Source organism: Lolium rigidum, chromosome 3 (genome assembly GCF_022539505.1).
Source record: "Lolium rigidum isolate FL_2022 chromosome 3, APGP_CSIRO_Lrig_0.1, whole genome shotgun sequence".
Classification (NCBI taxonomy): domain Eukaryota; kingdom Viridiplantae; phylum Streptophyta; class Magnoliopsida; order Poales; family Poaceae; genus Lolium; species Lolium rigidum.
The window spans coordinates 101976436-102001436 of record NC_061510.1 but is presented as its reverse complement, the minus strand read 5'-3'; the positions used below and the strand labels follow the sequence as shown (position 1 = coordinate 102001436).

At 53.1% G+C, this 25001-nt stretch overlaps 1 protein-coding gene; it reads left to right on the top strand.

The window, feature by feature from the left end:
- LOC124702060 (tropinone reductase homolog At5g06060-like) overlaps nt 1-25001 on the top strand; it is a 78490-nt gene that overhangs the window by 9226 nt on the left and 44263 nt on the right.

Genomic DNA, 25001 nt, shown 5'->3' with positions numbered 1-25001 from the left:
CGAGTTACCCAGCTTCGGAACACCCGCACGATGACAGGGCCTACTGCTGCTTGTCCGGAATTATCCGGGCGCTTTCGCGTTGTTACAATGAGTTGTGGTTGTGCCTCTAGGGCTCCCGGGATCCGGCTTATAAAGGCGCACGGATCTAGGGTTTACACGGAGAGTCCTAGCCGGATTACAGACAGCCTAACTACGGTACAATATCTTGCCGTGCACGTCACGGATCCGCCTTCCATATACGTCGTACTGGATCCGGGTCCCTCATGGGCCTCCATGGATCCGGGTCACTCCTATGTCGGTGCGGATCCGGCCTGCTGATCCTGGGCTGGACTTCTTCCTTCATGATCAACGACAAGCCGGGCCGCCCGATGGGCCACATGCCTCATCACCGTCTGTGGGCCACCCGGGCTTGCCGGATCTAGGCACTGTCGATGGTACACCTATGAAGTATACCCACAACAGTAGCCCCCAGAGTTCTCCGAGTTTCACCTGCAGTTTCCGCCTTGCTGGTTCATTATAATCTCCGGCAAACGTTGGTAACGCGGAGAAACTTGAAGAGCTCCAACTTTGCATTTTCCTTTTTTCCAACTTATAGCCGGAAAATACTCCCACCCCGCGGGACTTCATCCATCGACGTTCAAATGAATATCTCCGGGTTACTCCCTGCTCGGATGAGAGACAACTTATTTACCCGGAATCTTAAGAGACTCAAACGGCTTCGAAAATCCTTCATCTTCAGATCACACGCAACAACGGAAGTTTCCGTATCTCCCGCGCACAACTTCCTTATTTCCCGCGCTAAATTTTCGCAGACGCAAATCTTCAGCCGGAATTTTCGGGAGTGCATGGTTAAATTACCTCCACGTCGTTTTACCGCATTTGACCTAAACACGTGTCATCCATCCAACGGCGTGACCGTTCAGTTTCCACCGTTGGATCCGGATCCCGAATCTCCGAGCGTGGCCTATAAATACCCCGCGGCCCGGTAAAAAATCATTCTTTCACCCCCTCTCACCACATCGTCTTCCTCCTCGCGCCAGCGCCGCTCGCCAGATCTCGACTCCGGTGATCTTCGCCACGGTGAACTTCGCGCGCCGCCGAACCAAGGTTCCCCTCGCACCAAGATTCTCACGGTTGAACGAGAAACTCGCTCCGCCGCCGATTCGTGGTCACGCGGGCCGTTTTCCTTCAAGTTCGGCGACCTCATCTCCGCCGGAGCTCCGTCGAGCCACCGCGCCATTAGCGGTAAGTACGCCGGCCTTGTAGAAGACAACCTAGTGTAGAGGATAGGCTTAGTGATCCGGGTACTCAAACACTTTGTATGGGTGCAGCCGGAAGCATGCCACTCGAATCGTCACTTTGCACCTGGTAGCTCTTCGAGTAGCCCGGATCCCGATCGGATAGAACCCATATGCCCGGATCCCATATCATTCCCTGCCACCATATGTTTCCGACATCGGACTAGCTCAACCTTTTTCCGCATCTTCCGAGCACCGCTCCAAGCCGGATTCCTACCCTCCAAGAGCTCCAAGAAGAACTCGAGGGACAAGCTCGGATGGCGGCAAAGGTGCGGGAGGCGGAAAACAAGAAGGCGTCCAAGGCCCGGATCCGCGAAGGAGAACGTGGTCAATGGTGGCCTTGCGAGACCACCGACGTGGAGCTTAGAGAGCTCCGGAACGAAGGAATGATCTCCTCTCATTGGAGTTTCACACGTGATTCCGTCGTCCCCAAGCCGGAAGCCGGAGAAGTTGTTATGACTAAGGCTTGGGTGGAACGCGGACTTTCACTCCCTTGTTCGGAATTTTTCGTCTCCATCCTCGGCACCTACGGGCTCCGGCCACACAACATTTGCCCGAACTCATACCTTCTTTTATCCAACTTCGTGACTCTCTGCGAAGGACATCTTGGGATCCGGCCGGACGTCAAGTTGTGGCGGTTCTTTTCCGGGTGAAGAAAGAAACCAAGGAGAAAGCTATGGTGAACTGCGGAAGCATGACGTTTATGCTCCGCCCCAGTCGCATGTACCCTCCTCATGACTCACACGAATCCGTCCGGTACTGGAACGCCGGGTGGTTTTATGAGAGGAACGCCTCAGTTCCGAAGGTCCATGAAGGCCTCCCCCAGTTTGTCAACGAACCTCCGAAAGAGCTTGCAAGCTGGAGCTTCGTTCCTTCGCTCGCCCAGACCCCAATTCTGGAGAAGGCTGCGCGGAGAATCTCCTGGCTAGTCCACGACGGACTAACCGGAGCCCAGCTCACACTTAGCTGGTTTTCTCGGAGAATCCAGCCTCTACGCTATAACGCGCGCCTGATGTGCGCCTATACCGGGGCGGATGATCTTCTCCGAGTAACCCGCCACGACCTTCCGGCCGATTCTCCGAAAAGAAGGATCAAGACAACGGTGAAGATTCCGAGGGGCCAACAAGTCCCGGAACTGACCAAAGACATCTTTACAAACGACCAGTGTCCTCCGGTAAGCTTTGTTCCTTTCAGTGCTTCAAACTTCACAAGTTTTTAGATGTTTTAACTTAACTTTTATCCATCTTCCTTCCAGCTCAACACTTTGGCGGAGGAAGACTTTCGCGCCATTCTCCGCGTCCCCGTCACCGAAGACACGGCGGAGGAGGTTCCGGATGACGATGAGGAGGAAGAGGAACAGGCACCTCGCAAGGCGGCCCCTCGACCTACAAAGCGTCCCCGCGCCAAGGCTTCCGGCTCTGAAGCCGGAGCTAGCGGCGAGGCCTCCGCCAAGAAACCGAAGACGATAAAACCACCTCCGCTAGACTCAAGGAAAGCGGAGCGTGCTCGTATAAGGATGCTCTCAACGGCTGGCCAAGGCACGCGCCCCATCATCCCCGGCGCCCCGTAAGTTTCCGAGTCATGACGCGATTTTAACTTGGCGAAATTACTTCTTGTCTAAACCCTTTCACTTGCTCGCAGGAATCCGAAAATTGCTGCCACGCGGACCACCAGCCAAGAACCCATCACAAAATACATGAAGAAATCTCCGGCTGTTGGTCCCTCTACTCCAGTTCCACCGAGCGTCTCCCACCCAACTCCCCAACCGTCGCCCCCTCAGGCGGATCCATCTCCCCCACCTGCCGCAAATACTCCACCGGAGATAATTCCGGTTAGCAGCGAGCATGTGGACGAAGAAGACCCTAAGGCCAAAGGCCCAGCCCAAGAAGGGGCGGAAAAACAAGTCCAAGGAGAGGTTGAAATAACTTCTTCTGAGAAAGCTGGAGAAGGTGCTGGCGACATGGTCGTTTTTCCGAAGAACTTTGGAGATCCGGCTGACATCACTTCCACCCCAAAGGCCTATGCCACTAAGTTTTTCAACAAGCTGACTGAGGCGGAGAAATGGGAGCTTGAACAAGACCTGCTCAACGCCATGCTGAACAACGCCTGGGGAAGCCTGATTCCAGGACGTCGGAAATCCAAGACTTCAAGAAAAATGTTGGCCAGTTCTGCGACCAACTCATCTGCAAGCAAAAGGTACTCCCCAGTAGCCCCCAAGCATGTAAGCGGAAACTGAAAAGTTAGCACTTAGATGCTTAGAGAAAGATTACTTCCCGGAAAGTTTTTTAGAATGAACCAGTAGCCCCCAAGCATCATGGCGGAAAGGTTTCGGCAATGATGCTTTAAGAGAAACCACTGTTACAGGCGGAATTTTTACTCCTGCACTGTTTAAAATTTACAGGAACAACAGGCGCTGCACTACGAGCTGCACAAGAACATTGCCTTGCAGCGCCGCGTTACTCTGAGTCAGGCGGAAAATATCCGGACCCTGAAGGATGAGAATGCAGAATTGGCTAAGCAACTGGCGGACGCCCAAGGTTGGTTTCCGCCTTCTTCGTCATTAACCAAATTCCGACTTGAAATTTGTTGTTTAACTTACGTTATTATAGGCGCATCCTCCTCCCTGGCAACAGCTTCGACTGAACTTGAGAACCTGCGCTCCTCGTACCAAGAATTGGAGACGAAGCTAAAGGAGGCGGAACTTAAGCGGGAGCAAGCCGAAAAGCAACTGACGGAGAAAAGTTCCGAGCATGCCAGGGAACAGGGCCAATTTATAATGAAGAGGAATGCTGACAGCGAGACCATCAAGAGGCAACAAAAAGAACTCACTGGGCTCCAAAAATATATGGAGACCGCAGAACATCATTGGGACGTGCTCAGTGAGAACGTTTTGGGTACTACTCCAGAACCTGCCGGAAAACTTTTTCTCCGACTCTTCCTTGTGTGCTCAAACTGTTAACTCATATCCGATTATCTTATGCAGTACCTCTTGGGTATCCGGAAAAGCGTCGGAATTTATTCCCTCGGGACGATCTCCTTCAACTTGCCGGCGATGATTGCAAAGACCTCATTTCCGCCTCCCGGAAGATATGCTACAACTTGTCCATCAAAAAGAGTCGTACTTGCAAAGTGCGCAAGCTTATTCAGAAGATGGACGTTCTTCCGGAGCTAGTGAAGGATCTTCAAGCATCATCTGCCCGGGGCGCAGCTGCGATGTCCTTGACCATGTGCTTAGCGCACAACCCGGAGCTTGATCTTGAACAGGTGACCGCCGCAGTTCCGTCGGATGCGGATGTCAATGCGCTTTTAGACGCAGTAAGCGGATACGACACCCGCATCGCGCGCAGGATCCGGCATGATGAATTCTACGACAAGTTCGTGCTTCCCGCGGACGAACTCCTGGAAGCGGAACTTCAAGCGAAGCTTGACGCGGAAGCGCGCCCTGCGGAATCCGGCTCACAGTTTACCTGGACCAGCTCCAAGGAAGCTCCCCAAGAGGAACCCAAGGATGGCGCTGCGTCCTCGTCTGAAGAAAGTGGCAAGGACGTGTCGTCTCCGGCGAAGGATGCCGAAGAAAAAGATCCTGAGGGCAAGGCTTCTCCTGCTAAGGGGGAATGAAAACCTTCTTCCTGCGGAAAAACGATGCATCATTTTGGCCCCAGCGAGGGTTTGTAATAAAACTTTAAATTCTTAAGTAGTTAGGGACGAAACAATTATGCATGGGCGGAAACAACTTATCCTGCTATCCTTTAATATTATGTGCATGTTTCGTTTTATGTCGGAAAGCAAGTGCTGATCTCGTTATTTTCCGGCTTGCCCGCTTGACCTTCCACGAGCCGGAAAACCTTAGCCGGAGATGCTCGCCAGCGGCGACGAAGCCCAATGGCAATCCGTCCATAACCGCGGAAACAAGCCCCCAGGCATAGGTGCCGGAAATCGCTACTAGGAATCCACGAGTTCGCAACAGACAACAACTTAATCAGAAAACTTAAGCTTACGTCCTAAAGGACGATTTTAGAAATCACAACTTTTATACACGCCTAGGCGGAAAACATCCAGCTCTGCGGTTTTAGTCGGAAAAAACATACACGATCTAAAATGAACAAGTAAAGGAGGTAAAAGACTCAAAGAGTGAACCATAAGCTTTATTTCATTGATCATGTATAACTATTACAAAGTTTGTAACTCGGAAAAAATATGCTAAGTGTAGAAAGGACGTAGCTGTGCTATATTCCAAGGGCGATCTGTTTCGTCGTAGATGTCATCCGGATCCTCACGCTTGCGTTTCCGGCGCCAGTTAGCAGGTCTATCCCTCAGCTCGCGGAAATCGACAAGGTAGTACGATCCGTTATGAAGCACTTTGCTAACGACAAAGGGTCCTTCCCATGGAGATTGCAGCTTATGGTCTTTCACTCGTCGAAGGCGGAGGACCGGGTCTCCGGCCATGAAGGAGCGTTTCCGAACTCGACGACCGTGATAGCGTCGGAGCTTCGCCGGTAGATGGCGGAGCGCTGGTCAGCTAGGTTCCGAGCTTCTTCGATCAGGTCCACGGATAGCCGTCCGGCCTCGTCGACTGTTTCATCGTTATAGGCGGAAACTCGCGGTGAATCATGGATGATGTCGGAGGGAATCACGGCTTCGGATCCGTATACCAGGAAGAAAGGGGTAAATCCTGTTGACCTGTTAGGGGTAGTTCGCAAACTCCACAAAACAGCGTCCAGTTCGTCGGCCCAAGCTCCGGCTGCTCGTCGCAGCGGTTCTTCGAGGCGTGGCTTGATTCCTGATAATATTAGACCGTTAGCTCTTTCGACTTGACCATTGGATTGTGGGTGAGCCACGGATGCAAGGTCCAATCGAATCCCCATTGTCTCACAAGTAATCCTTCAATTCTCCCCGAGCGAAGTTTGTGCCATTATCCGTGATTATGCTCGTGTGGGATGCCGAATCTCATTACGAGGCCGATGACAAATTTTAGTGCCGTAGCACCGTCGGCTTTTCTCACTGGCTTGGCCTCGATCCACTTGCTGAACTTGTCAACAGCGACCAGGAGGTATTCGCAACCACCAGGAGATGATCTTTTTAACTTACCAACCATATCGAGCCCCCAGACTGCAAATGGCCAGGTGATAGGTATGGTCTTCAGCCTCTTGGGCTGGAGCGTTTGGTTGAGTAGCGTAGTACTGACAACCTCGGCAGGTTTTGACTATTTTATCAGCATCTTCTTTAGCTGTGAGCCAATAAAAACCTAGCCGAAAAGCTTTTGCAACGAGTGACCTGGGAGCGGCATGGTGCCCGCAGTCCCCTGCGTGGATCTCTCTGAGGATTTCAATGCCATCTTGATTTGAGACGCATTTGAGAAATACCCCCGTTGCGCTTCGTTTGTAGAGCTGTCCATCAACAATTGTGTAGGATCGTGCTCGTCTGATGATCTGGCGCGCGAGGACCTCGTCCTCCGGCAACTTCGATCGATGAGGTAGTCCAGGAAAGGCTGTGTCCAAGCCGGAATGGTGGCCAACACTTCTTTAGCCGGAGACACTGCCACTTCTGGGTTTTCCGGGTTAGCGCCCTTCACCGAGGGTATCCGGAGATGCTCTAGGAAAATTCCAGGCGGAATTGGCTTTCTCGCCGGATCCGAGCTTGGATAGCATATCTGCCGCCGTATTGTCGTCTCTTCGACGTACTTGACTTCGTATCCGAGGAAGCTCTTGGCGATCTCGTCAACTTCGTCTCTCGTAGGCCGCCATGACGGAATTTCGGCGTTCCAGGTTCCGGCTACTTGCTGTGCCACCAGGTCGGAGTCTCCGCAACAAATGATGTGCTTGATCCCTATTTCCTTAGCGATGCGCAGTCCGTGTAGTAGAGCCTCATATTCCGCCATGTTATTTGTAGCTTCGAAGTGGATCTGGCGAACATACTGCAGCTTCTTCTCCGGTAGGGGACTTCAGTGGTGACTCCGGCTCCCGAGCCTTGATGCTGCTTGGATCCGTCGAAGTGCATGACCCATGTTTTCGGTTCCGGCTCCGGACTTGCATCCGGAGCTTCTGTCCAATCTCGCAACGAAATCTGCCAAGACTTGGGATTTGACCGCAGTCCTTGGCTTGTAAGCGATGTCGAAGGCGGATAACTCGATGCCCCACTTAGCTGTTCGTCCCGTTGCGTCGGCGTTGTTGAGAATTGTTGACAGCCGGAGCTTTGCTCACAACCGTCATCGGGTGCTCTTGGAAGTAGTGTCTCAGCTTCCGGCTGCCTAGGAAAACTCCATAAGCTAGCTTCTGAAAGTGAGGGTATCTTTGCTTTGATTCTGTCAACACCTCGCTAATGTAGTAGACAGGTCTCCGTACGTCATATTCATGACCTTCTTCCTTTCGCTCCACCACGATGACGAGGCCGACGACCTTGTTGGTAGCCGCCGGATAAAGGAGCATTGGCTCGACTCGCGGGGCTGCCAAGATAGGTGGGGAGGTAAGTATTTCCTTCAACCCACGAAGAGCCGCGTCGGCTGCGTAGTCCCGGACAAATTTGTCTGTTTTCTTCAGCAGCTTGTACAGAGGTAGCGCCTTCTCGCCAAGACGGCTAACAAACCTGCTGATTGCTGCGACGCAACCAGTTAGTCGTTGCACATCTTTGAGACAAGTTGGTCGTTTGATGCACAGGATTGCCTTGATCTTTTCCGGGTTCACCTCAATGCCTCCGTGAGAGACTATGAAGCCAAGGAGTTTTCCGGCTGGTACGCCAAAGACGCACTTCGGCGGATTCAACATCATCTTGTACCTGCGGAGGTTGTCGAAGGTTTCTGTGAGGTCGCTGATCAAGTCGGATCCTTTCCGGGTCATGACCGCGATGTCGTCGATGTAAGCGTGCACGTTCCGGCCTATTTGGTCCTTCAGGCACCGCTGCATCGTACGTTGGTAAGTAGCACCTGCATTTTTCAAACCAAAGGGCATAGTAACATAGCAAGTAAGTACCAAACGGGGTAATGAATGAAGTCGCCTTTTGGTCGGATTCCTTCATCCGGATCTGATGGTACCCGGAATACGCATCAAGAAAACACAGAAGTTCCGCCCCCGCCGTCGAATCAATGACTTGGTCAATGCGAGGCAGGGGAAACGGATCCTTCGGGCAATGTTTGTTCAAGCCAGAGTAATCGATGCACATTCTTAGTATTTGAGTGTTCTTTTTGGGTACAAGGACGGGATTCGCGACCCAATCGGTGTGGATAACTTCTATTACAAAACCTGCTTCTAGTAACTTTGCTAGTTCCATTCCTATGGCGCGGCGCTTCTTATCTCCAAAGCGTCGCATAGCTTGCTTCACTCGGTTTAGCCCCGGATTTATGTTGAGGTAGTGCTCGGCGAGTTCCCTAGGTACTCCGGACATGTCGAAGGTTGCCATGCGAAGATATCCATGTTAGCGCGGAGGAACTCGACGAGCGCGCTTTCCTATTTGGGGTCCATGTTGGCCCCGACCGAAACCTGCTTGGAAGAGTCACCCGGAATGAGGTCGTGCTTCTTGGTTTCTATCGCGGGCTTGAAAGAGGTTTTCTGCTCGGAGATCTGCTTCTTGGTGGTCTGCATCTCAGTCGGATCCACCGCGGCCCTGTAGCCTTTCAGCTCTTCTCCGGATATGACAGACTCTGCAAAGGCGGCTTCGCCCAACTCGCACTCATGAGCCTTCTTGTAATCTCCGGTTATGGTGATCATACCATTGGGACCCGGCATCTTGAGCTTGTTGTAGATATAGCACGCCCTTGCGTGGAACTTGTGGTAGGTGGGCCTGCCGAAGATGACATGGTAGGAGCTCTTGAAGGGCACAACTTCGAACGTGATCTTCTCTTCGCGGAAATTATGAACATCGCCGAAAGCCACGGGAAGTGTGATGCTGCCGAGGGAGTTCGCCTTCTTACCCGGAACCACGCCGTGAAACTCGGTGGTGCTGTGTTTGAGCTGTTCCTTGGTGAGGTTCATCCGCTCCAGAGTCTCCAGGTACATGATGTTCAAGCTGGCTCCGCCATCCATGAGGCACTTGGAGAAGTCATACCCGTCTATGCGGGGACTCACAACCAAGGCGTAGTATTCTTTGGGCACAATGGCGGGATGATCTTCCCTATCAAATGTGCACGGAACTTCCGACCACCGACATACTCGCGGCACAGCCTGGAACCGTGGCGTTCAGGATCCGGGTAGCTGATTTTGTAGCACGGATCGTGGGGGTTCCGAGGAAGGTGTGATAAGCCCCCACGCTCTTTTTCTCGAAGGGGTTGGATTTACCTCGCGGATCCGGCTTTGGGATCCGGCGAGTTATCATCCTCGTCCATCGCCTCGAACCGTCCTCCTCTTTGTCCTTGTTCTTGCCCTTTCCTCCTTTGCCGCGTGGGCGGTGTTTCCGGGCTCGCTTGTATCCCGCCTCCGGGTCGTTCTTTAGATCGTTGACCCACTTGCGCTTGCGGTTGGTGTGTGTGGACTTCCCCGTAGCCGGATCCAAGTGGGCCGGGCAGGGCATGTCTCCTGTACTCCTCGTAGGTTTGCGGGGTGCGGGATCCGCCGGCGGTGACCTCGGTGCCATGCTGCCGACCCCCGCCGGCTCCGCCTCCACGGCCGCGTCCTCTTCCGCCTCCCCGAACCTCCGCGTTGGAACGCCATGGCGACCATCTCGGATCCGCCACTCTTCCGGTCATCGTGGTTTTTGCGCTTGTGGCCGCTGTTGTTACCGTTATCACGGTTCTTCTTTGCTGGTGCGGGGGGATTGCTGTAGCTGCGATATCACCGCTCGCGTCGTCATCGGCGGCAGTGTGATCACCGGCAATGGAGATCATCTCATCCAAGGTCGGCTTGTTGGCGTTAGCCAAACATGTAAGCTTATGCCTCAAGCAATCCTCCTCTCTCGCAGTCCACCAATAAAGGCGTACATGGCGAGTGGTGTGATCGACGTTTTCGCACTCATTCCCGCATGCCAACCATCGTGTGAGGAAGTTTCTTGAGGTTTCTCCCTTCTTCCGGATACAAGCTTGTAAGTCGCTTGCCGTGGCAGGTCTTTTGTAGGTGCCCCCGAAGTGTTTCTCAAAAGCGGTCTTCGGGTCGAACCAGACAAAAGATGGAGTTCTTCTCGAGGTCGCCGAGCCGGATCCGGGCTGGTCCTACAAGGTACAACTCGGAGCATGCGGCAGGCGATGTTAGGGGTTCCTCCGGCGAAGGTTACCGCATTGTAGTAGTCCTCAATCCAGGTATCCGGCCTTTCGGTGCCATCATAATGCTTCAGATTTCCGGGTAGCTTGAGGGAGCTCCTTGGCTTTGGTTCCTCTCGAATCATCCCGCCAAAGCACTTCGGACCAATGTAGTCGCTCCGTACTCGTTAAGGCGGTCCCGTGCGTCGCGCGAGCCGTGGCGGGGAGACTTTGAGCGCGAGCGAGATCTCCGGCCATTGCCTCCGCCTCCACCTCCGCCGCCACCGCTAGGTGGTGGTGAGGAGACCTGCGAGGTGGGCGGTCCGACTTCTTGCTTCCGCCATCCGAATCTCCACGACCTTCCCGGTGCCGACTCCGGCTCCCGTGGCTGCCTTCGCCTTGGCGTTGGCTGCCCCGGTCATTCCGGCGAGCCTCCGGGTCACGGCTCCGACGAGGCACCGGGTCGCGGCTCCGACGAGGTTCTGGATCGCGGTTCCGGCGAGGTTCTGGGCCGCGGTCTTCATTCCGACTCCTCCTAGGCTCGGGCTCACGAACATTGTTCTGGTTCCGGCGAGGTTCCGGCGAGCGCTCCCTGTTTCCGTTTCTTGGTAGCACGTTGTCGCGGATAACAATCGCACCGTGCCCTATGGGCCTGGTGTTTCCGGCTGGACTACGGCGGCGAGGGGGTCGCGGGTAACCGTTGGGCGGAGGAGAGGGGTTGCGGTATCTGTCTCGTCCGGAGTACATCGCATCCTTTCCCTTTCTTGGATCCGACGGAGGCGTCTGTGACGGGACGGGGATCGGATTTGGGTGTTCCCTGGCCCTTCTTCTCGCGCTCCGAGGATCCGGTGTGTGATTCATCATCGGGATGCCGATCGGCGCGGGCGTCCTTCGCGCGGTAGATACACGGTTATCCGGATTGGATTCCAACCCGCGCGAAGTATCCGCCTTGCTCGCTCGCCGCATTGCTGAAGCGACAAGTGTGCGGAGATGGTTGATATCAACTTCTTCGTCCTTCTTCTTCAGCAATTCCGCCGCTTTCAGCATGTTGTCCTTTGGAGTTTCCAGCGGCCGGTGAACTGCGGGCGTGTTGAAGGCTATCCCGCGAGGCGGAATTGCTTCTCCGACAATACGATCAGCCTCCGCCTGCGCGTAGGTCATCTTTACTTCCCACTCAGCCCTCATGCTCTTGACGTGCTCGAGTGTGTTAGTAATCTCGCGGTCCTGTCTGTCGAAGTTTTCCAGCCAGGCCGCATGATCTGCCCTTCCTATCTTTAATGCAGCTTCGGTGTCGGCGAGCCTCTTGGTTGTGGCCAGCATCTCCTTTCTGGCGGTCTCTAGAGCCTCCAGATCTGCGGCGTGGCCCGGAGTTATAGGTGTGTTAAGAATCGCTCGCGCGGCCACCTCTTCGCCGACGAGATTTCCTCCGAAGGAGAATCCCTTTGGGGTCGCACCGAGACATTGGAGATCCTTGTTGGGATGGTTCGGATTGGCTGACTTGGTCTCCAGATCCGGTTTGCCCCAGCGCTGCTACCGTTGCGAGAACCTGCTTCGGCTGGGCGGAGTTGACTTCAGGCTGATCGCCGAGACCATACTCCTCCAACTTGCGGACGAAGTCATCAGATTCCATGGACGGGGTGTCCCCGGAAATTGGGCTCAGATTGCCCAAGATCGACTCTTCAACCGGAGCTTCGCTTTCTCCGACAGGCTGAGCCTGATCCGGATCTGCGCCGTTTTCCGGTGCCTCTTCCTGCTCGGGACCAGCTCCGACTTCTTGAGGGGCGGTTCCGGCGGTATGGGCCAAGATGTGTACGAAGTGGCACCTCTGCTTTTCTAACACCTGGGAGACCCAGGCGGATCTGCATTGGTCTTCCACCTTTGTTTCCTGCTCAGGGGCGGATTGGGTGGGCTTTGAAATTTTCAGATCTAAGGCGGAATCTTCCTTGGGAAGCTCCTGCGTCTCAGATTGGATCTTCGCGACAGCGTCCAGCTCTGCGGCGGTTGCGTCTGCGTTACTTACCAGTGGGTTTCCGTCGGAATCGACGGTTTCCCCGATGAAGATGTGTATGCCGCCGACTGGGATGATGGAGAGCTTGACAGGGTCGGTTTTAGCTGGAATCCAACACTCATCCGGAGGGACGATCGGCAGATTTCCGGCGTAAAGGACACGCCCCACAGCGATGGTGTCGTCGTAGCTTCCCATGGCGGAACCCTCCCGGTTCCGGCCTCCGCACGCCGCAGCCCCACGGTGGGCGCCAACCTGTCGTTGCCTAATCGACGGTACCTCGGAGGAGGGATCCTCACGAGGGGGAGAAGAAGTAGGGGCCATAGGGCGGAGTGCACACGGGACGGTGGTACGCGAGTTACCCAGCCTTCGGAACACCCGCACGATGACAGGGCCTACCGCTGCTTGTCCGGAATTATCCGGGCGCTTTCGCGTTGTTACAATGAGTTGTGGTTGTGCCTCTAGGGCTCCCGGGATCCGGCTTATAAAGGCGCACGGATCTAGGGTTTACACGGAGAGTCCTAGCCGGATTACAGCCAGCCTAACTACGGTACAATATCTTGCCGTGCACGTCACGGATCCGCCTTCCATATACGTCGTGCTCGGATCCGGGTCCCTCATGGGCCTCCATGGATCCGGGTCACTCCTATGTCGGTGCGGATCCGGCCCGCCGATCCTGGGCTGGACTTCTTCCTTCATGATCAACAAGAATCGGGCCGCCCGATGGGCCACATGCCTCATCACCGTCTGTGGGCCACCCGGGCTTGCCGGATCTAGGCACTGTCGATGGTACACCTATGAAGTATACCCACAACACGGTCGCTGCTCAACAAGACTTTTCTGTTTGCACCCAATAAAGGATAGGCTAGTTTCTTATGTTACAGAAAAGTCTTGTGTTCAAGCACTTTATGTGTTTTTTCTATACGTGTAAACTTAGAGCATGTGCTACAAACTTGAGATGTTCTGACCTTGTTAGTACATATTAAGCATAAAATAGATCGAATGGTTGCATGAAAATCTGGATGACTGCCATCAACAATTGTTCCTCCTTGCCTCTCCTGATCCTGTCTGCCTTTGCCGCCCTTGTTGCTCCAGCCGTAGTCGCCCTTGGTGTTCTAGCCACCGTCGCCAAGGGGTCACCAGGGAGAAACACCGCCCCGCCGCCCTGTCACCTCCTCGCCGGGGAGAAAATCTGGACGACTTTTCCAGCTGGCTGTGCGAACACATGGCAAAATAAGACAACGGAAAAGGATTAGTACCCAACGGAGACAAGCGTTGTATATATCAGATCGAGTACTAACTGAACTTCAAGCTAATTAGATTTCAAACTGCTTTCCACGAAAAAGAAACACGCAAAAAAAGATTTCAAACTGCTTTTATATTTGTGGAGATGAATAGAGGTCAACAAATACATCTGGAATTTCAGAAGTAAATTGCAGAAGCTAATTCTTCATATACTGCTGAACAGCTGTACTGTACTCTACCACGTAGAGTCATTCACCAAACACACTGAATATGTGAGGACCTGTCCAAAAAGGATCGGTTCAAAATACATTGGATCTAATTGTGCTCATATCTAAATCAAGATTCGAGAAACAAAATTGGTTTAGGCCACTGTTAACGACAGCGAATTGGGGATGGCAGACAGCAAGCATGGAAAGAGGAAGTACAACAGCGGCTGGCGCGTCTCCCACCGGCGCGTGGGCGTCGAGTGCGACTTCCCAGCCTAGGTCCGCAATAGTGGCAGGGATATGGCGCTGCTTCAGTCCTGGGCGATAGGAAATGGAGGCGGGAGCTTGTTTGCGTGCAGCCTCGCTCGCTGCGGCGGAGGAATCACGTTGGGTCATGGGCAGGATGGAGGTTCCCTCGCATCGCGGGCAGGGTGTGGTAGGGGAAAAAGGAGAGGGGATACGTGATCGTTTTCAAGCAATTCATACAGAGCAAGAGGACCATACCGGATCTGAAGTTGTGGTGGCGCCCTCTCCTTCCTCACCTAGCTCCGCCATCGCCCTCGGTGCTCCAGCCGCTGCCGTGCAGAGATCGCCGGGGAGAGATGCCGCTCTGTCTCCTTCTGGCCGTTCTCGATCCCGTCGGCCTTCGCCGCCCTCGGAGCTCTAGCCGTCGCCGCCCAGGGATCGTCGGAGGGAGGCCATGAGAGATTAAAAGAGGATGAATGGTAAGAAGGGAGATAGAGACGAGAGGATGAATCGGTGAATACAATATGCCTCAATTTACATGAGATGTGTGCAGATATGTTAATTGGTTGCTTTAAGATGTGTGCAGTCTTATCTGATGATTCATCCGTTTAAAAGGACGCTCGTTTTTTATAAAGTTCCTAAAATTTATCGGAGGTTCCGGTCCCACAGATTTTAGTTCCGGTCCTATATTTTTGGTTCCGTCAATTTGGTTCCGTCTTTTTATTACCGTTGGATCGAGGTGGATGGATGGTTGTTAAAAATGTCAATCACTGTAAAACTTGTAACAAAATTATGCAGATTGGAATGGACATGCCATCTCAATCTTGTGAATCAAAAAGGAGAAAACTCATCGATGCACCTGGACATAGTGAGCCGTTGTTTTTGCCAAAATTGAAACTCCAACTTCTGGATCTCCAAAAATCTTCCGAAAGATAGATATATACTCCAAGATTATATGCCAAAAGTTTTATTTAAAAATACGTTGCATTTTGGGAATACAGAGGATAAATTTCTGACCAAAGAGTGAGTGTTTTTACTCCTACATGCAATCAAGATTTATTTTTCTACAGGCCAAAACAGAACGAGTTTTGTACCGAAATTTCACACAATATTATACATATTCCCGAAATAAATTTAGTTTTTTATTAAAAGTACAATTTTCAAAAATTTCAAAATAGTGTCCATCAAAAAGGTCACCAGGTACATTTTATTTTAGATCGCGTTGACATATCCAGTGGTAGTTGTGGCACCGCAATGCAATTGGAGATGCAATTTTGTCCCAGAAAAATCACAAAGGAAAACGCTGACGTTCCCCTGGGGGAACAGTGATCCCCCGCCTCCTACGCACGCCACGCGTCCCTGCGGGACGGAAGAAAATAAGCAGCACATGGCGGGGCCCACCCCATCCCTTATCCTCTTCCATCGATGGCTCTCCTCCACTCGTTTCCCTTGCTTCTCTCTCTTATCTCTCTCACACAGATGAAAGGATCGTATGCCGCACCTAGAGGGGGGGGTGAATAGGTGCTAACAAATTTTTAGTTCTTTTTCACTTTAGGTTTGACACAAAGGTAAATTCTCTAGATATGCAACTATGTGAATTTACCTATATGACAAGGTTAACAACTAAGCAAGATATAGCTACGCAATATATAGGAGAGATAATCGGATAGAGGTAACCGAGAGTGGAGCACGCGGAGACATGGAGTTGATTCCCGTAGTTTCCTTCCTTTGCAAGAAGGTACGTCTACGTTCGGAGGAGTGTGGTCACTACGAAAACCAGACCAACGCCATGAAGGCTTCACTCAGGTCTCCTGTGAGCACTGCCATGAAGGCCTAGCCCACTTCCACTAAGGGATTTCCTCGAGGCGGAAACCGGGCCTTTACAAGGTTCTTGGGGCACACATCCACAACCAAATTGGAGGCTCCCAAATCTATAACAACAAGAACAAGAACAATATCAACTACAAACAACTAGGGTTTCTCAAAAGAGGAACACTAGCAAAGGGGCCCTCAAGCATATGAGGGGGAAAAGCAAATCGCTTCGGTGAAGTTGTAGATCGGGATCTTCTCCTTCGAATCTCCAAAGATCAAGAGCTTTGGTTGGGTGGAGGAGGAGATCTTGTGATTCTTGTGTTTCTTGAGGTGGCTCTAATGGTGGATGAACTTAGCAAATGATTGAGCAACTTGAGTTGGAAGAAGAAGGGGGTATTTATACCCCCATCAAATGTAGTCGTTGGGGCCGGAATTTCCGCCCCCCCCCCCCCCGGAATTTCCGCCCCATCGACACAAATGTCCGGGCAAATTTCCGGGGGGGGTACTGCGCGTCTGTCCGTCTGGTCCTTAGCGAAATTATGGGGGGCGGAAATTCTTGAGAATTTCCGGACCGGAATTTCCGGCTTGGAAATTCCTGAACTCCTTCCTTCTTCTTCCTTTTCATTCTTGTTTCTCCGAGCCACAAAGTAGATCAACACTACACACTAAGCCACATTAGATCATCACATATGTTGTCATCAAACATACAAAACATAATCATGAAGAGATGTTCTTTCAACAGCAGATAAACATCGTACCCTGCCCACCCAAGGCTCCGACGACGTCCCACCGCCGGTTCTCCACCTCGTTGGATCCACCGCCTCTTCTCGGATCTCCCACCAGTAGTGTCTCCCACGCTGGACTTTTCCACGTGCCGCAATGTCATGGGGATCTCACGCCGACGCTAGCGTCGGCGCCCCTGCGCTGTCATGGGGATTCCACACTGGCGCCGCCGAGCTTCCATGGGGTTGCTGCACGGGTGCCACCGCCATGGCTACCGCTCCGCAGCTGCAAGGCGCGCCGCCATGGGCCTCCCTCCTCCGTTGCTGCAAGGTGCGCCACCATGTCTCTTGTCGTCGCCGCCGCAAGGCATACCGCCATGGGCCTCCCTCCGTCGTGCTGCAAGGGTCGCCGCCATGGCACTCCTCCGCTGCTTCAGTGCACTGCGGGGCTGCTCCCATCGTGGAGACACCTTGCTAACAAGCCATGAGGCAGCTGCTACCATTGTGTAGGTGCCTTGTGCGCTACCAACGCACAAGCGGGGATGCTACAACCTCTTTTATTTTTTGCTACTTTTCTTCTATATTGTTGCTACAATTGCTCTGTATTTTTGCTACATATCTATATTTTTCTTGCTATTTTAGTTATGTGTTTTTGCTATATTCGTGTAAAATTCATGGACCAAGCTTTTCAGCGAGAGTCTCCGGCAAAGTAACTTTTGCTACTTTTGTTCTATATTGTTGCTACGATTGCATTGTATTTTTTGCTATAGTAGTACACATTTGTTGCTACGAGGTCTCCGGTGAGAATCTCCGGCGGAGTCTCCGGTGAGGTCTCCGATGAGGTTGATTTTGCTACAATAGTAGAACATCTTTGTTACGATGTCTCCGGTGAGGTCTCCGACGAGTCTCCGACGAGATCTGTGTGTTTTAGTCGGTGAACCCTTTTTTGCTACAACCGGGTTGGTTTTGCTACACGGGTGCTTTTATGGAAACAAAAGTTGTTGTGGGTAGATCCGGCAAGCCCGGGTGGCCCATAGATGGTGATGTGGCATGTGGCCCATCGGGCGGCCCAGTTGCTGTTGATCCTGAAGGATGAAGTCCGGCCCAGGAGAAGGGAGCCGGATCCGACCGACCTTTGGAGGAACCCGGATCCATGAAGGCCCAGTAGGAACCCGGATCCGGGACGACGTATAGAGGGAGGCGGATCCTTGACGTACACGGCAAGACATTGTACCGTAGTTAGGCACCCTGTAATCCGGCTAGGACTCTCCATGTAAACCCTAGATCCGTGCGCCTTTATAAGCCGGATCCCGGGAGCCCTAGAGGCACAACCACAACTCATTGTGACAACGCGAAAGCGCCCAGATAATTCCAGACAAGCAGCAGTAGGCCCTGTCATCGTGCAGGTGTTTCGAAGCTGGGTAAATCGCGTACCACCGTCCCGTGTGCACTCCGCCCTATGGCCCCTACTTCTTCTCCCCCTCGTGAGGATCCCTCCTCCGAGGCACCGTCGATTAGGCAACGACAGTTGGCGCCCACCATGGGGCCAGCGGCGTCTGGAGGCCGGAACCGGGAGGGTTCCGCCATGGGAAGCTACGACGACACCATCGCTGTGGGGCGCGTCCTTTATGCTGGAAATCTGCCAATGGCCCCTCCGGATGAGTGCTGGATTCCGGCTAAGACCGACCCCGTCAAGCTCTCCATCGTCCTAGTTGGCGGCATACACATCTTCATCGGGGAAACCGTCGATTCCGACGGAAACCCACTGGTAAGTAGCGCTGACGCGACCGCCGCTGAGCGGGACGCAGTCGCAAAGATCCGATCTGAGACGCAGGAACTTCCCAAGGAAGATTCCGCCTTGGATCTGAAAAAATCAAAACCCACCCAATCCGCCCCTGAGCAGGAAATAAAGGTGGAAGACCAATGCGAGATCCGCTCGGGTCTCCCGGGTGTTAGAGAAGCAAAGGTGTCACTTCGTGCAATTCTTGGCCCATACCGCCGGAACCGCCCCTCAAGAAGCCGGAGCAGGTCCCGAGCAGGTCGAGGCACCGGAAAACAACGCTGCTCCGGATCAGCAAGAGGCTGTCGGAGAAAGCGGAACTCCGGTTGAAGAGTCGATCTCGGGTAACCTAAGCCCAATTTCCGGGATGCCCCCTCCATGGATACCGAAGAGTTCGATCGCAAGGTGAAGGAATACGGATACGGTGATCAGCCGGAAGTTGAATCCGCCCAGCCTAAACGAGGTCCTCGCAACCTTGGCGGCGCCGAATCAACGCGAATCGGAGGATGACAACACCTACTCCGATCCACGACCATCCCGTGCAGGATCTCCGCTCTCGCGGGAACGTCCGCACAAGGAAGTGCTGTCCCCAGAAGAGCTGGTTGAGCAAGCAGGCATGGAGGCAATCGCACACTCGGATATCCTCAACAAACCCATAACCCCTGACGATGCCGCAGATCCGGAGACTCTAGAAGCTAAAAGACAGGAGATGCTGGCAACAGCCCAGAAATTCACCAGAACCGCAGCGGCAATGCTGGATGAGAGGAAAGAATCCGCGCACTTCGTGGAAAATTTCCACCAGCGAGAGCTTGAGGTTGACGAACAACTGGTAAAAGTCAAGGAACTCCAGCAACACTGGAAGGACAAGGTCACCGAGCTTCAGCGGGAGGCCGATAAAATCAGGCGGGATGCTATACCTCCCCGTAAGATCACCTTCGCGACCCTCACTGAGCAACAGCCACTCGCAACTCCAAAGGATAACATGAAGAAGGCTGCGGAGATCTTGAAGAAAAAGACCGAAGAGATAGATAGCGAATACGTCCGTACGCTCGTTGCCTCAGCAATGAACCAGCAGAGCAAGGCAGACACTTCGCTTAGGTTGGAATCCAACCCGGAGCATTGCGTCTGTACTGCGCAGAAGGACGCCTACGACAATCGCCATCGCGATGACGAATCGCGAACCGGATCCTCAGAACGCAGAAGGAAAACCAGAGAACACCCAAATCCAATCCCCGTACCATCAAAGACACCTCCGTCAGATCCGAGAAAGGGAAAGGATGCGATGTACACTGGTAGGAACAAGTACCGGAATCCCTCACCTCCACCCAACGGACACCCGCGTCCTCCACTCCCTCGCCGCCGTAGTCCAGTCGGAAACACCAGGCCTCACGGTCCAGGTGGAATCAACATCCGCGACAACGTGCCGCCTCCGAGGAACAGAGAGCGTACGCCGGAACCCCGCCGAAGCCGGAACAACGATCGAGAACCCGAGCCTAGGAGGAGTCGGAACGAGGAGCGCGACCCGGAGCCTCGCAGAAGCCGGAACGACGAAGGCAAGCAGCACCATGGTGAAGGCAGCCATCGAAGCCGGAGTCAACACCGCGAAGGACGGGGAGATTCGGATGGCGGAAGCAAGAGGTCACATCGGCCCCCTCGCAGGTCTCCCTCACCACCACCTAGCGGTGGAGGCGGAGGTGGAGGCGGAGGCGGTGGCCGGAGATCCCGCTCTCGCTCAAAATCTCCCCGCCACGGCTCGCGTGACGCGCGGGAACGTCTCAATGAATACATAACTGATTACATAGGCCCAAAGTGCTTCGGCAGGATGATTCGAGAGGAACCAACGTCAAGGATGAACCTCAAGCTACCTGGAAACCTGAAGACCTATGATGGCACCGAAAGGCCGGATACCTGGATTGAGGATTACTATAATGCAGTAACCTTTGCCGGAGGAACCCCTAATATCGCTCGCCGCATGCTTCAGCTTGTACCTTGTGGGTCCAGCCCGGATCCGGCTCGGTGACCTCGAGAAGAATTCCATCTTTTGTTGGTTTGACCCGAAGACCGCCTTCGAAAAGCACTTAGGGGCACCTACAAGAGACCTGCCACGACAAGCGACTTACAGGCATGTATCCAGAAGAAGGGTGAAACATCAAGGAACTTCCTCACCCGATGGTTGGCATGCAGAAACGAGTGTGAAAATGTCGATCACACGACAGCTATGCACGCCTTTATAGGCGGACTGCAGAGGGGTGGATTGCTGCGGCACAAGCTCACTTGCTTGGCTAACGCAAACAAACTGACTTTGGATGACATGATCTCCATTGCCAGCGATCACACTGCCGCCGATGACGACGCAGGCGGAGACCTCGCAGCCACAGCCATTCCCCTGCACCAGCAGAAGAAGAACCGTGATAACGGTAACACCAGCGGCACTAAGCGGAAGAATCCACCTGATGACCAGAAGAGTGGCGGATCCGAGATGGTCGCCATGGCTTTCCAATGCGGAGGTCAAGGAGGCGGAAGAGGCCGCGGCCGCGGAGGCGGAGCCGGCAGGGGCCAGCAGCGTGGTGATGAGGTCACCGTTGCCGGAAACCGCGCCCCCCAAACATACGAGGAGTACAGAGACATGCCCTGCCTAGCCCACCTGGATCGTCGACTCACACTAACCGCAACTGCAAGTGGGTCAATGATCTGAAGAACGACCCGGAAGCAGGATACAAGCGAGCCTGGAAGCACCGCCCACGTGGCAAAGGAGGCAAGGGCAAGAACAAGGACAAAGAGGAAGACAGTTCCGAGGCGATGGATGAGGATGACGCTTCGCCGGAACCCAAAGAGAGATCCGCAGCTAAATCCAACCCCTTTGGCAAAAAGAGTGTAGGCGCGTACCACACCTTCCTCGGAACCCCAACAGTCCGCGCAAGCAAGTCAGCTTTCCGGATCCTGAACGCCACAGTTCCAGCTGTGCCGCAGTATGTCAGGTGGTCGGAAGTCCCGTGCACATTTGATAGGCAGGATCACCCTACCATTGTGCCAAAAGAATGCTACGCCTTGGTTGTAAGTCCCCGCATTGACGGGTATGACTTCTCCAAGTGCCTCATGGATGGCGGAGCCAGCTTCAACATCATGTACCCGGAGACTCCGGAGCGGATGAACCTTACCAAGGAGCAGCTTAAGCATAGCACCACCGAGTTTCATGGTGTGGTTCCGGAGTAAAAGGCGAATTCCCTTGGCAGCATCAGACTTCCCGTGGCCTTCGGCGACATTAATAATTTCCGCGAAGAGATGATCACGTTTGAGGTCGTGCCCTTCAAGAGCTCCTACCACGTCATCTTCGGCAGGCCCACCTACCACAAGTTCCACGCAAGAGCGTGCTACATCTACAACAAGCTCAAGATTCCGGGTCCAAATGGTATGATTACCGTATCCGGAGACTACAAGAGGGCTCATGAGTGCGAGTTAGGCGAAGCCGCCATCGCAGAGTCTGTGATATCTGGAGAGGAGTTGAAAGGCTATAGAGCCGCGGTGGATCCGACTGAAATGCAGACCACCAAGAAGCAGATCTCCGAACAGAAGACCTCTTTCAAGGCCGCGATAGAAACCAAGAAGCACGACCTCATCGTAGGCGACAGCTCTAAGCAGGTTGAAGGAGATATGCCCTAGAGGCAATAATAAAGTGGTTATTATTTATATCTTTATGTTTATGATAAATGTTTATATATCATGCTATAATTGTATTAACCGAAACATTAGTACATGTGTGATATGTAGACAAACAAAGAGTCCCTACTATGCCTCTTAACTAGCTTGTTGATTAATGGATGATTAGTTTCATAACCATGAACATTGGATGTTATTAATAACAAGGTTATATCATTATATGAATGATGTAATGGACACACCCAATTAAGCGTAGCATAAGATCTCGTCATTAAGTTATTTGCTATAAGCTTTCGATACATAGTTACCTAGTCCTTATGACCATGAGATCATGTAAATCACTTATACCGGAAAGGTACTTTGATTACATCAAACGCCACCGCGTAAATGGGTGGTTATAAAGGTGGGATTAAGTATCCGGAAAGTATGAGTTGAGGCATATGGATCAACGGTGGGATTTGTCCATCCCGATGACGGATAGATATACTCGGGCCCTCTCGGTGGAATGTCGTCTAATGTCTTGCAAGCATATGAATAAGTTCATAAGAGACCACATACCACGGTACGAGTAAAGAGTACTTGTCAGGAGACGAGGATGAACAAGGTATTGTTGACGTCAGAAACCCCCTGGCGGGCAGAGACGGGCAACACGGTAGAGCCGGGAACAACTAGGGCTGCGGCTGGCCCCAGTCCCTCAGAGCGACGGCCCGCAAAGCCTCCTGGTCGCACGTCCGATGTTTATCACAAGGGCGTGCCACCCGACCTATACACGGTCGGGAAGGTGTGGATGATGCCTCGCTTAGTTTCCTGCAGGGCACACACGTAAACATTAAATACGAGCCTCGATCGGCTCTCGGGTTATCTCGTGAATCGGCTCAAAGAGCCGATCCACCCATGATCCGGACGAGGTGTCCGAATATATGGTGGTCCTGCTTGATCAAGATAAAGCTGATTAGATCTACGACGATTTAGGGTTTTCACCGCATAATCGGATCATCCTACTCACGATTGGGCCTCGCGCTCGCGCACGGTGACCGTAAGCCGATCCTAGACGGGGCCTAAAAACCAACACGAGGTTGATCCCCGGAACATCCTTTCTAGGGCTAGCAAACGCCACCCTACACGCCGCTGGATCCTCCAACCCTTTGTAAGGCCTAACTATTGCGGATGTTAAACTAATCCTTGATGAAACAAGGAGCAACCGTAACGGATCAGATCTACTAAACTATGATCAAGCGGGGTGCCGCCCCTACACCTAAGATAGGTGTAAGGGCGGCTAGACATCGCAAGGGTTGCACTACGAAAGCATGTAATATGAAGAACAATGCTAACCCTAACACATCTAAGATAACTACGTTGCTCGCCATCAAAAAGGCTTCGATACGAGCAACGCATGAACAACGGGGCAGGCTTGTGCTGCCTAGATCGCAAGATGCGATCTAGGCAGCATGGTGCTACCGGTAGAAACCCTCGAGACGAAGGGGTTGGCGATGCGCCGAGATTTGTTTGTGGTTGAACGTTGGTTGTTGTTTATTCCATAAACCCTAGATACATATTTATAGTCCAGCGGACTTTCTAATGTGGGCGTGCACCAAACCGTGCACGGGTAAGATTCTAACTTCTAAACTAAGATGCGATCTAATATTTTACAGATACACGGGCAATTAAGCCCAACTTGGTACAAAAGGCCGATTCACGTATTTCTTCCATGTATATATCTTCAAATCTATCTTGATCGCGGCCCACCTCTGACTCGGTCAAATTCTGGTGATAACACATGCCCCCTGGTTTTGGAAATGACATTTCCAAAATCATTATGCTTTCTTTCGTCGGGTCATGTCGTGGCAGAACCGTTGCAGTATCCGTCATCATGATGCCCTGCCTTCTCAACTTCTCCGCGTGACCTGGCAGTTTTTTTTTCCTTTTAGGCACCACTTCCTCGGAAACTGCTGTGGCATTGAACTTCCACTATATCCCCTTTTATTCAACCGCTCCGCACAATTTGATCCTGCATCTCCTTCGCATTAGCACTCCAAAAGCCGTCCTGCGCCACCATGTCCTCTTCCTCCTCTGCTTCATCGGATCTTTCCACCCAGTCCTCTTCGTCTCGCGCGCCGACGCCGGAGCCGAACCCGGCGGAGGTACACGCGGCCAACATCCGCCGCGCCATTGAGGCCGGGGAGGAGTCTAGCCATGACTTCTCCCTCTGGTCGGAGGACGACAAATCCTCGACGGACGGGGAGAGTGACCTCCACTTCCTCGCTGACGGGGAATCGGAGGAGGAGAGCAATGACGATCGCTTCTCCTGGGACGACTTCACCACCTCCGAGGAGGTGAAGGAGGAGGAAGAGGAGGACGACGACGACGATAGCTTCCCTGACGAGCCGCCGGCCAAGCGCCATTGCCCCTGGCCGGGAAATCTGAGTGACTTCGACAGCGACGACGATGACGACGACGAGGAAGATGAGGACAATGAAGGTCCTGCCGGCGGCCGCTGGAGCAGCGACGACGAGCCGGCCGGGAGCAGCGCCGACACCGGCGATGACGGCGACGATGAGGGCAGCGACGGCCCGTAGATAGGACATCTAGCATAGGACCAGTAGCAGTAGATGGGGCCATGTATCCCCTAGTACCTCCTTTTGAGGGCAATCAGCTCCTTATGTAAGAAATCTATCGATGAAGAACTTTCCCCAATCTGATTTTGCCGATTCCTTTTAGCTTATCTTAGCCGATTTCCTCTGATCTTGCCGATTTGTCCCCTTTGCCAATGCGTAACGAGCCGATAGCAACGCATCGGTCCTTCGACATTTACCCTTCCATTCTTCGACTGATGATTCGCTTTCCGGTGGATACTGTGTGATTTCCAGGAG